At 32.0% G+C, this 9,151-nt stretch overlaps 1 pseudogene; it reads right to left on the reverse strand.

Annotated features, from left to right (window-relative positions):
- Positions 1 to 1,509: 1,509 nt before the first annotated feature.
- Positions 1,510 to 4,626, reverse strand: LOC11410185 (dnaJ protein ERDJ3B-like; annotated as a pseudogene).
- Between the last annotated feature and the right edge of the window lie 4,525 nt (positions 4,627 to 9,151).

Raw genomic sequence — 9,151 nt, forward strand, 5'->3', positions numbered from 1 at the left:
ATAAGCAAAGTATGCAAGGTGAGCCATAGAGAAACAATTAGAAATGAAGAGTGCAAGAAATGTAAAAGAGGGAGAAGCAAGAGTAAAGTAGAATGAGAGAGAGAGAGAGAGATCTTACAGCGATGGGAAGGAAATGGTGTTCCCTGAAACTGCAACCCTCAGGAGGAACGGCACGAAGAAAATGAAAATGAGGTGGAGTGGATCGACCCGAGAGGTTATGTATATTTATTCTGTCTTAACAATCAAATATGGTATGGTCATGGACTCATGGGCCGTCATAGGCTGATTCCATATTAAAATCGATTTAATTGGAAAAATCGATTTCCATATTCGTTTTTGAATTTGTAGCTGGGTTTTTGTAAATTGTAGTTAATGCTTTTAAAGGTGGTAGAGTTATATTTGACAATGTACTATTTCAAATATGGAATTGTCCAAATAGCATAATTCTGTTCTTGGTATACCATAACAACAAAAACTGCAGCTTATTCTACAATTAATTTCATTTTCTTCTTATCTACTCTTGTTCATTTCAACTTTTTATTCAGTCTTTAAAGGTCTTCTGCATAGAACTTTTTCTTGAGTCATAGACTTCTAATAGCCAAGCTCGGTATCAATTTTCTTTAAACTATATACTAGAAGCACAAAAGAAGGAGTTTCCTAAAGATAGGAACTATAATCTTTCCTTGAAACACATGATAACAATGAATACTATTACTTTTAACATTCTTATAGCTGGACAATTTTCTTTTGTTGACTATATTCTATTAACTTCTTGAACTTTATTGACACCGTTGAGTTTTACTCCGAAGTCTTTAACGGATCACTCATTAATAATGCATAATTATACTGCATATACGCCTCTAGCTTGGATTCAATTCGTCCTCTTGTCGAGATTTCCTTGCTCCCATTTTCTGTAGTGTTTATAGTAATAGGGCAATTGATCATGTTAATCATTCTCTATTTATTATGATTGATTTAGTTTTCTTAATTTTATTATTTTCCTTTCTTGAGAGATTCTATCTTGTAAATAAGTTTGTACACCTATTGTAATAATACGATTTTCATTCTAAACTATTCAAGTGATCATTAGCATTAGATCTCTTTTTAATTAGTCGAAATTTGGGATGAGTGAAATTTGTCTTAGCGATTAAGTACTGCCTGCAAATCTAAATACAAGCACCACAAGATTATATAAGACCTGACCTACTGGCAGAGGGTAGTTTTCCAGTTCCTCAAAGGTGCACACAAAGGCTTAAACCTTTCCTACATGAGACCAAGAATTCTCTGATATAAGTTTCCAGAAATTTATGATGCACTAAAATGAAGGTTATTTTTCATCGAGTTGAGCAGATGCACCTAGATTTTATTAGAAACTAGTGAAGCATACTCATACAATCTTTTTATTAAAAAAACGTACAAATGACTGATCCATTCTTATCTGTTAACATAACTATAAAAAAACGGGGATGGGAAAGGTAATCAATGTTTACATTTACTATAATCAACTAATCATGTTACATTGAGGACATACTGGATGGATAACAATTTTTTTTTTATAGTTGTTTTCTGCTCTTCCGTCAGTGAGGTGGCAAATAGAACCTCAAATGCGACGTAAAGATCTCTTTTCTCCTTTCTCATATCCAGTGGCATCCCTCTCCTTTGAACTTCCTCACTTGCTTTGGATTTGTGTTTCTCTAAGGGTTCAAAGAAGTATGTCAGATCTGCGCCTTTTCTTATACACACAGTTTTACATCATTGCAGATTGCAGTTTGCAACAAGCTTTATCCTCACCTTTGTGCTTATGTCCATAGATGCTCATCTAGGTATTTAATACTCGTCTCAAAGCCAATAAGGTCTTGAATCTGAAAATAAAGGTTAAAATATAAACTTTACAATTCACATATAATTGAAGGACATCAATAACAGAAGTTAATGGTTTTGCACGATCACAAATGTCTTCACTCAACTTGCTATTCTAGTTAGTAGAATAGAATATTGGTGTACAGGTAACTCATAACCAGAGTTATTGTGACAGTGGCCTGCAAGTCATTCCCCTCCCATCTGAAAACACCATGTGGGGCTGTAAGGATACAAAACTGCTCAGAATACCGTAGGCATAATCGGCAGAATGCATGTATAGTATCCATACAAAGCAGTTTCTAAACAAACACAAAACTAAACCACCCACCCTTAGATCTCCAGATTCTCCATCAATTGTGGACTCACCATCTTCATAAAACAGCATTTCCTGTGAAAGGACAAAAACTGGTAACAATGTACCACAAATTTTATACAAATTTAAAATTGTTCTCAAACTTCCTTCTGATCATGATATACACACCATTTACTTGCAACATAGCACCTAGTAAACTGGAAAAGTGGGGAGGGTGAGAAAACGGAGTAAAACGATGCCATGCCACGACACACATCAGTGTAACATCTTAGAGTTTAATAACGTATCTCATGAAATAGAAATGCAATCACAACATTAGCAAGATATGTCCTCACGTACAAGGAACCTCCCATGTACAAATCTTCCAAGGTTGTATTACATTTAACAATCACGTCATCAACTTTCAGAATTGTCTCTTCCTCCTCCATTGGACCTCCACCAAAAACCTAAAGGAAACAATATTAGTTTCATAATAAAACAAAGAAGCATAACCATCGAAAAAGTGCAAATTCAATACAAAAGCTATTTTAAAGAGGATAATGTGGTTTACAGATCATCAAGAATTTCTCAGGTTCATATATATAGTTCGCTATAAACATGATTTACAATAAGACATTAAGGTGTAGTTTGGTCAATGTAGTGAAGCTGATTTCTTTGCTTCCTAATACTTTTGGTATTGTTGATTGATCATGAAAATGTTAACCGAGTGCACATATGGATAAACAGAGATACATAAGCTTATCTGTTTTTAAACGTTAATAACTTAGTTTGTATACACTGTTAGTCTAAAATAATTTTATACATGCATTAAGTCACTTGCTCCTTCCTTTTTTCCAAAACCCTCCCCTCCCTTCCCCTCCAAACTCCCAAACAAAGCCTTACTGTCTTTAGGATTTACAAGACACATGATTCTGCATACATTACATTGTAGTCTTAGCTCATATGAAAATGGGTATTAAGGCATGCTATTTTTCATATTTACCCGTTGCTTAAAACCTTTTTGAACAAGATAACCATCTCTTTCGTATTTAACATTTCGACATTTATCACAGACCTGAACATGTAAATTAATAAATAGGAGAGAACAAATAATTACTATAATAGAAATATAAATTTTACAGATATTTAGGCTTGCTCTAAGTTAGATGTGTAGGGTAAGTATCAATTAAAACCAATAATCAAAATAGTCACGAGCAAAGCAACGATAATAAATTTATGTTTAATCTAGCAATCAAGTAACCGCAATCAAATATAAAAAACTAGATAAAAAGAGTAGAGAATAGAGTGCAACAAAGAATTTGTTCATCGAGCTTAACCCAATAATGACTTACAGATGGAGGAGAGAGAGCTCTACACTTCACTATCAATAAATTTCTTTACAAAAAGTTACAAAAATTAATTTCAATAAACTCTCCAAAAAGCAATGCTATCGAGTATGATATTGTATTATGAAGATAGTTATGATTAAATGTAATTAATTTTGCAATGCACTATAATTAGATACATACATCCGTAGGCATGTATCCCTTCCCTTACTCCTTAATGTTATTAGGTTTGCAACCACTAAACCCTAATAATTTCCCTCTAAATCTTTTGCATTAAATGTTGTTGGTGATAACCCTAAAAAATTCCCTCTAAAGCCAAATATTCGAATTTCAAAATGAATCCCAAGAATTGAGGGAAAAAAATCTGATGATAGGAATCAGAGAAAAACTCTCCTTATTTTCCTCCAATTTTTAAAGTGCCATCTTGATACAATGAACTGCATTAATTTTCCACTATTGCCATCCCACATTGAAAACACAAAGCTCTCCACTCATCATATCTGTTTGTTTTCCCACACATGTTATCCCACCCACTTTGTTTCCTATATATACATGTATTTCACATCCCTTGCTCATAACATCCTGGTTTTTGATTTCAATCGAAATTTCTTAAGTTATCAAAAAAATGTCACCACCAAACGCTGAAACCATGTTGTCCTATCATTGCCTGACTGGTAAAATTGGTTTTTCTGTCGTATGATTTCCTGAATCGTATTAAAAAGCTCAAACCTGATTACCCCCATTCTAACACTAAATTTTCGTGTTTGTTTTCAGTGGGACCTTTGGTGAGTCATCCAGCTACTGAATTGGACAGGGCGGTTAACAAGCTGCTGACAAAATACAGGTCCTATATTGTTGAATATGATGTTGAGGACGTGGGTTCCCACATAAGGAATTTTATATTTCCTGTTATGCGTTGTTTGTGCTGCTGTTTGAGTTTTGGGGTTTTTTTGTTGTGCATCTGCTGTATATTCATTTATGCATATTCATCTGTCGTGCAAATCATCATACAGTTATTGTCTTCCGATCCATTTTAAAACCTAAGGAATTTAATAGACTATCAGCTCTGTATTTCCAACAAGTATCTTCAAGTTCTCCATGCATATTAATGTTTTCTCCATTTCCCATGCCTATTATAAAGCAGTGAACCATCTGTGTTATAAATTGATGGTTTGTTAACAGCTCCCTTTGCCTTTTTTCAAACCAAATCGTAACAGAACTCATTCAATATGGTTGTTCGTCCTGTTGAAGCATTACTCTCCTGTCATTGCCTCGATGGTTTGTACTCCCTCCGTCTCAAAATATAAGCAAATTTTACTTTTTAGATTCATTCAATTAATGATGTATGTGGTTCATATATTATGAACCACATACATCATTAATTGAATGAACCTAAAAAGTAAAATTTGCTTATATTTTGATACGGAGGGAGTATATTTTTTCTGTTGAAACAAGGCATGCTTCACTCAAACGAATTTTCTGTTTCAAGCAATAATCTCCTTCCCTTCACCGCCACAACAACAACAATCTTCAAATTGATTTGGTGAGGAACCTTACAGAGTACAATGTTACCAGTATTTTTTTGGTATAGGTTCAATTAATTTCTATATTTTTGTCTCTTAGTATCCCTGTCAATTTTGGATCCTTTCACCGTAATTTAATTGTATTTTGATTTTTATGAAACAGATGCTGCTTCTTGAAGGTTGGTGTGAGCAGATATTGGATAGAACATCTACATCTGTTAGAATGGTTGATGACTGTGGAATTGTTTGGGAGTGTATCATGATATTTGGGACTGATCCTCATGAACACTGCAGTATTGGGGGGCAGTGGAAACGTTTTGTGGAAGCAAGAATACTCACTGAAGGTGTTAGAATTAGGCTGGCGAACCTTTTGCTGGAAACAACAATACCATCTATGTGCAAGACTATAGTGGCTAGGGTTGGGATTATTTGTAATGGGATTTGGAGGGTTTCGTTTTTTTTTCTTTTTTTATTATGTTTCCTTTTAATGTTGTTTAAGTTTCTTTTGAACTATTGTGAAGCCTTTTATGTTAAATTTCTTTAAGTTGATTAATGTAGTATCAAACTTTTTTCCCTTCCATTGTTGCTGTTATACGATCAATGTTGATGCAATTAAAATTGGCGCATTTAGCAATGCACTAGCCTAAGTATTTTCAATTGCAAGCATAAACATAGCAATATTATTATTTCTGTTCATATTAGAAACTAATCATCACAAAGGTTGCAGATTTCAAACTGATGTGTTAATAAATTGTAGGTTTCATGTGATTTCGTTGAATCAGAATTTAATTGCAGAAAACGATTAGTTTGAGTTATATATGTTTAACAAAGTTCAAACTTAAACCAACATCCTTTGCTCTCTTTTATGAATATTGAAAACGAATTCAATTAAACTACCTGTATAACATTATGAAAAATACATTGATTGTTTTGTTAATGAGTTACTTTACGTATAATGAATAATCTTAGGTTGATAAGAAATATTCTAAAAAATTTAATGATTGGTAATACATATGTCCTTAAGTGTGCCAGGCGCATCTGTTGATTTGTTTTGTAACTTATTGCTTTATTGTAAACTTCATTATTAAACAAAATGCAGTGTCACTTTAAAATTATATTAGTTTAAAAATTGAAAAATTGTGTAAGTTTTATTTATTGGTATTTCTTGAAAAAGTCTTCATGGTTAGGCATGAACACGTTGGAATAATATACTGCATGATTTGAATAAATACATTGGTAGTTTGAAGGCTGCTAATATTAAATCAAATGTCTCAAAACGAAATGCACGTTGTTTTTTTTTGTGACTGAACCAATTCTCAATGATTTTAATTTTTACGCGGCATTTAAATCCATTCATGCTAATATATTCATTTCGTTTTTGTTTTGTTTAGAAATTTTAAGCGGGTTAAAGATCTATTAAATAGAAAGTTGGAGTCTCAATGATGTTGAAAAATATTGATCAATCATTAGGATTTTGCAATGAAGCATGTTTGATAATTGAAAAAAGAGGAAAAATACATTGTAGAGATATATAATTGGTCCGATCGATTTATGTATTAAGGAAGTAATATTGTTCCATATCATTTTTTTTATATAATCTCATTGCATACATAATGTTCATACAAGACAATTTTATATATATTTTTTGGGAAAAGATTGATGGTGCGACAAGAATGACAACGAAAAGCAACAAATAAATGGGAGCCGTAGGATATGGATTGGATTGCCATTTACTTTGACTTTTATTAATTTTGAAAATATAATACAACCATCCACCATGTTTCGTGTGCCATTCGCGTCGCGTGTATATTTTTTCGCACTATATAGCAAATCCCATATTTTTTTTAAAATATAAAATATAATATCAAGAAACAATTTAGCCTTTGCGCTCTTCTCTAAAAAAAAAAAAAGATACATTATCAATGGTTAAAAATATTATAACATTCTACTTTAAAAGACCCGTGCGGCGCACGGATCGGCGTTCTAGTGTATTTACTATTGTTGGACCTATGTGGTCATTATATGACCACTATGAAATTAAAAACTCATTGACAAAATCATTAATCACAAACTTATATACATGAGTGCACTCATATTGACTCAATTAAGTTTTCGATATTTTTAAATTAGTGATAGGTTTGTTATAGCATTTTTTTTTTTAAATGCTTAGGTATTGTTTAATGACATTTTTTTTAACTAAAATATGTTACTGTAAAGTCATTTGTCAGAAAAACGTAAGTTTTTGACTTGTATGATTTATTTTCTTTATCGTATTTAATTTCTACGGAGTTGAAGCTTAGTTCTCTTTTGGGTGGTTAGTGTTTTGACCATAATTCAAATTTTAGTACTATTAAATTTTTTATCTTTTTTTACAAGTAAACTGTATATTTTTTTAGTAGTTGATTATTGTCATCTAATATGAGGACTGTTGGATGAATTATTTAATTAATCAATTATGAATTGACAATAACAATTATTGAAATTAATCTTAATATGAAGTATGGTTTATTGTGTTAAACACTAATAAATTGATGATCCCTAAAAAAAACTAATTAATTGATGATTATGTGCATTGTTAGGCGCTCTTTCTAAATAAATTGTGATGGGTTGGACCATTTCGTTAAAGCTCAGTGAAAGCTTCATGCCCTCAACTATTTAGTAATTTAAACGACATCCCATCACACGGCTAAGCATATGAGCAATAAGATGAAAACCTACTTATAAACCTAGACGACGATGAAGATAGTCATCCCTCTCTCACATTTTGTTGACGTACCGTCACTCATAACTTAAACCTAAATTTACATGATTTCTTAATTTCATCTTTGTTTTGACAATTATATACTATAAGTTGTATGAGAAATGTTACTAACACATATTTTTCAACGCACTCTCTTTAGTTAAAATTCACATGGGTCCTACCAAATTTATATGGGTCACACATGATTTGGTAGGACCGTAAATTTTAATCAATCAAAGAAAGTGCATTGAAAATGTGTGTTGCTAACATTCCTATGACTATCCGTTAAAATTCCAACATTCAGACGGTTGAATTCCCTCTTCAAAAAGCGTTTGTTCTGCCACATGTACCAGCAAGATATCATAAAAATGGAGTTTGTTGATCATCCGTATCCTCCTCGTGGGTGTGGAGCACGCAATCTTCGCAAGAATAACAGTAAAACTGAGTCATTTTATTCATGAATCAGAGTTTCTTCTAACATCTGGACACCAGTTGCAATCGGTAGAGATTGATAAGTTCCACCAGTGTCATCTATGGTTGGTCAAGAATCTTTCATGTTGGATTCTATGGGGTCATCTTCATATACGTGGTGCACATGTTTACCAAAACAAAATTACTAAATAAATAAAAAACTAAATATTACAACAATTAATAACAACAATTAAGCCTTTTTCATCAAGTAGAATCGGTTATATGAATCAAATTAAGTCATATGCTTCTAACATAAATCATATTTTAGTGCAACTCATTAATTTTCAAATATTTGATAATAATTTCTCTAATAATTTTTATAAGTCTTCTTCTGCCTCTAGTGATATGATTATCTTTTATCTTATCTATTTTCCTTACTACATACTAGTAATTCATAGGTATCCTCTATGTATGTCCCAACCACCTAACCTTATTTAATACCATCTTTTCTACTATAAGTGTTACCCAACGATCTCTCTTAGGGTTTTAAAACCGAATCAACTCAATGGAAAAAACCGCCAAAATTGCATTTAGTTCGGATCCATTCAAGCGATTTTTTTACTCAACTTCACGATTCGGTTCGACTTGTGGTTTTTTATTTTACCGACCAAAACAAACTACAACATAAGAGAAACAAAAATCAAACTTCCGTCACCCAGCTTAGCATTCAAAAAAATTCAATGGAAAATTTTGTAGAATAACATGTTTTTTCTCACTTTTTTTATTGACATGTTTTTTTCCTCTTCTTAAGATTCTTTTATGCTTTTGATTTTAAAAAAGTATTTATGTGCTTTAATTTAGTTCTATTTGCACTTTTGCATATATGTTTATGTAGATATATCTTGAATAATAGAAACTAATTAAAAAAATTTAGAAAATGATAAAATCTTGATCTTTTGCATTTATTACCGAAGAGAGT

This window comes from Medicago truncatula, chromosome 1 (genome assembly GCF_003473485.1).
Source record: "Medicago truncatula cultivar Jemalong A17 chromosome 1, MtrunA17r5.0-ANR, whole genome shotgun sequence".
Classification (NCBI taxonomy): Eukaryota; Viridiplantae; Streptophyta; class Magnoliopsida; order Fabales; family Fabaceae; genus Medicago; species Medicago truncatula.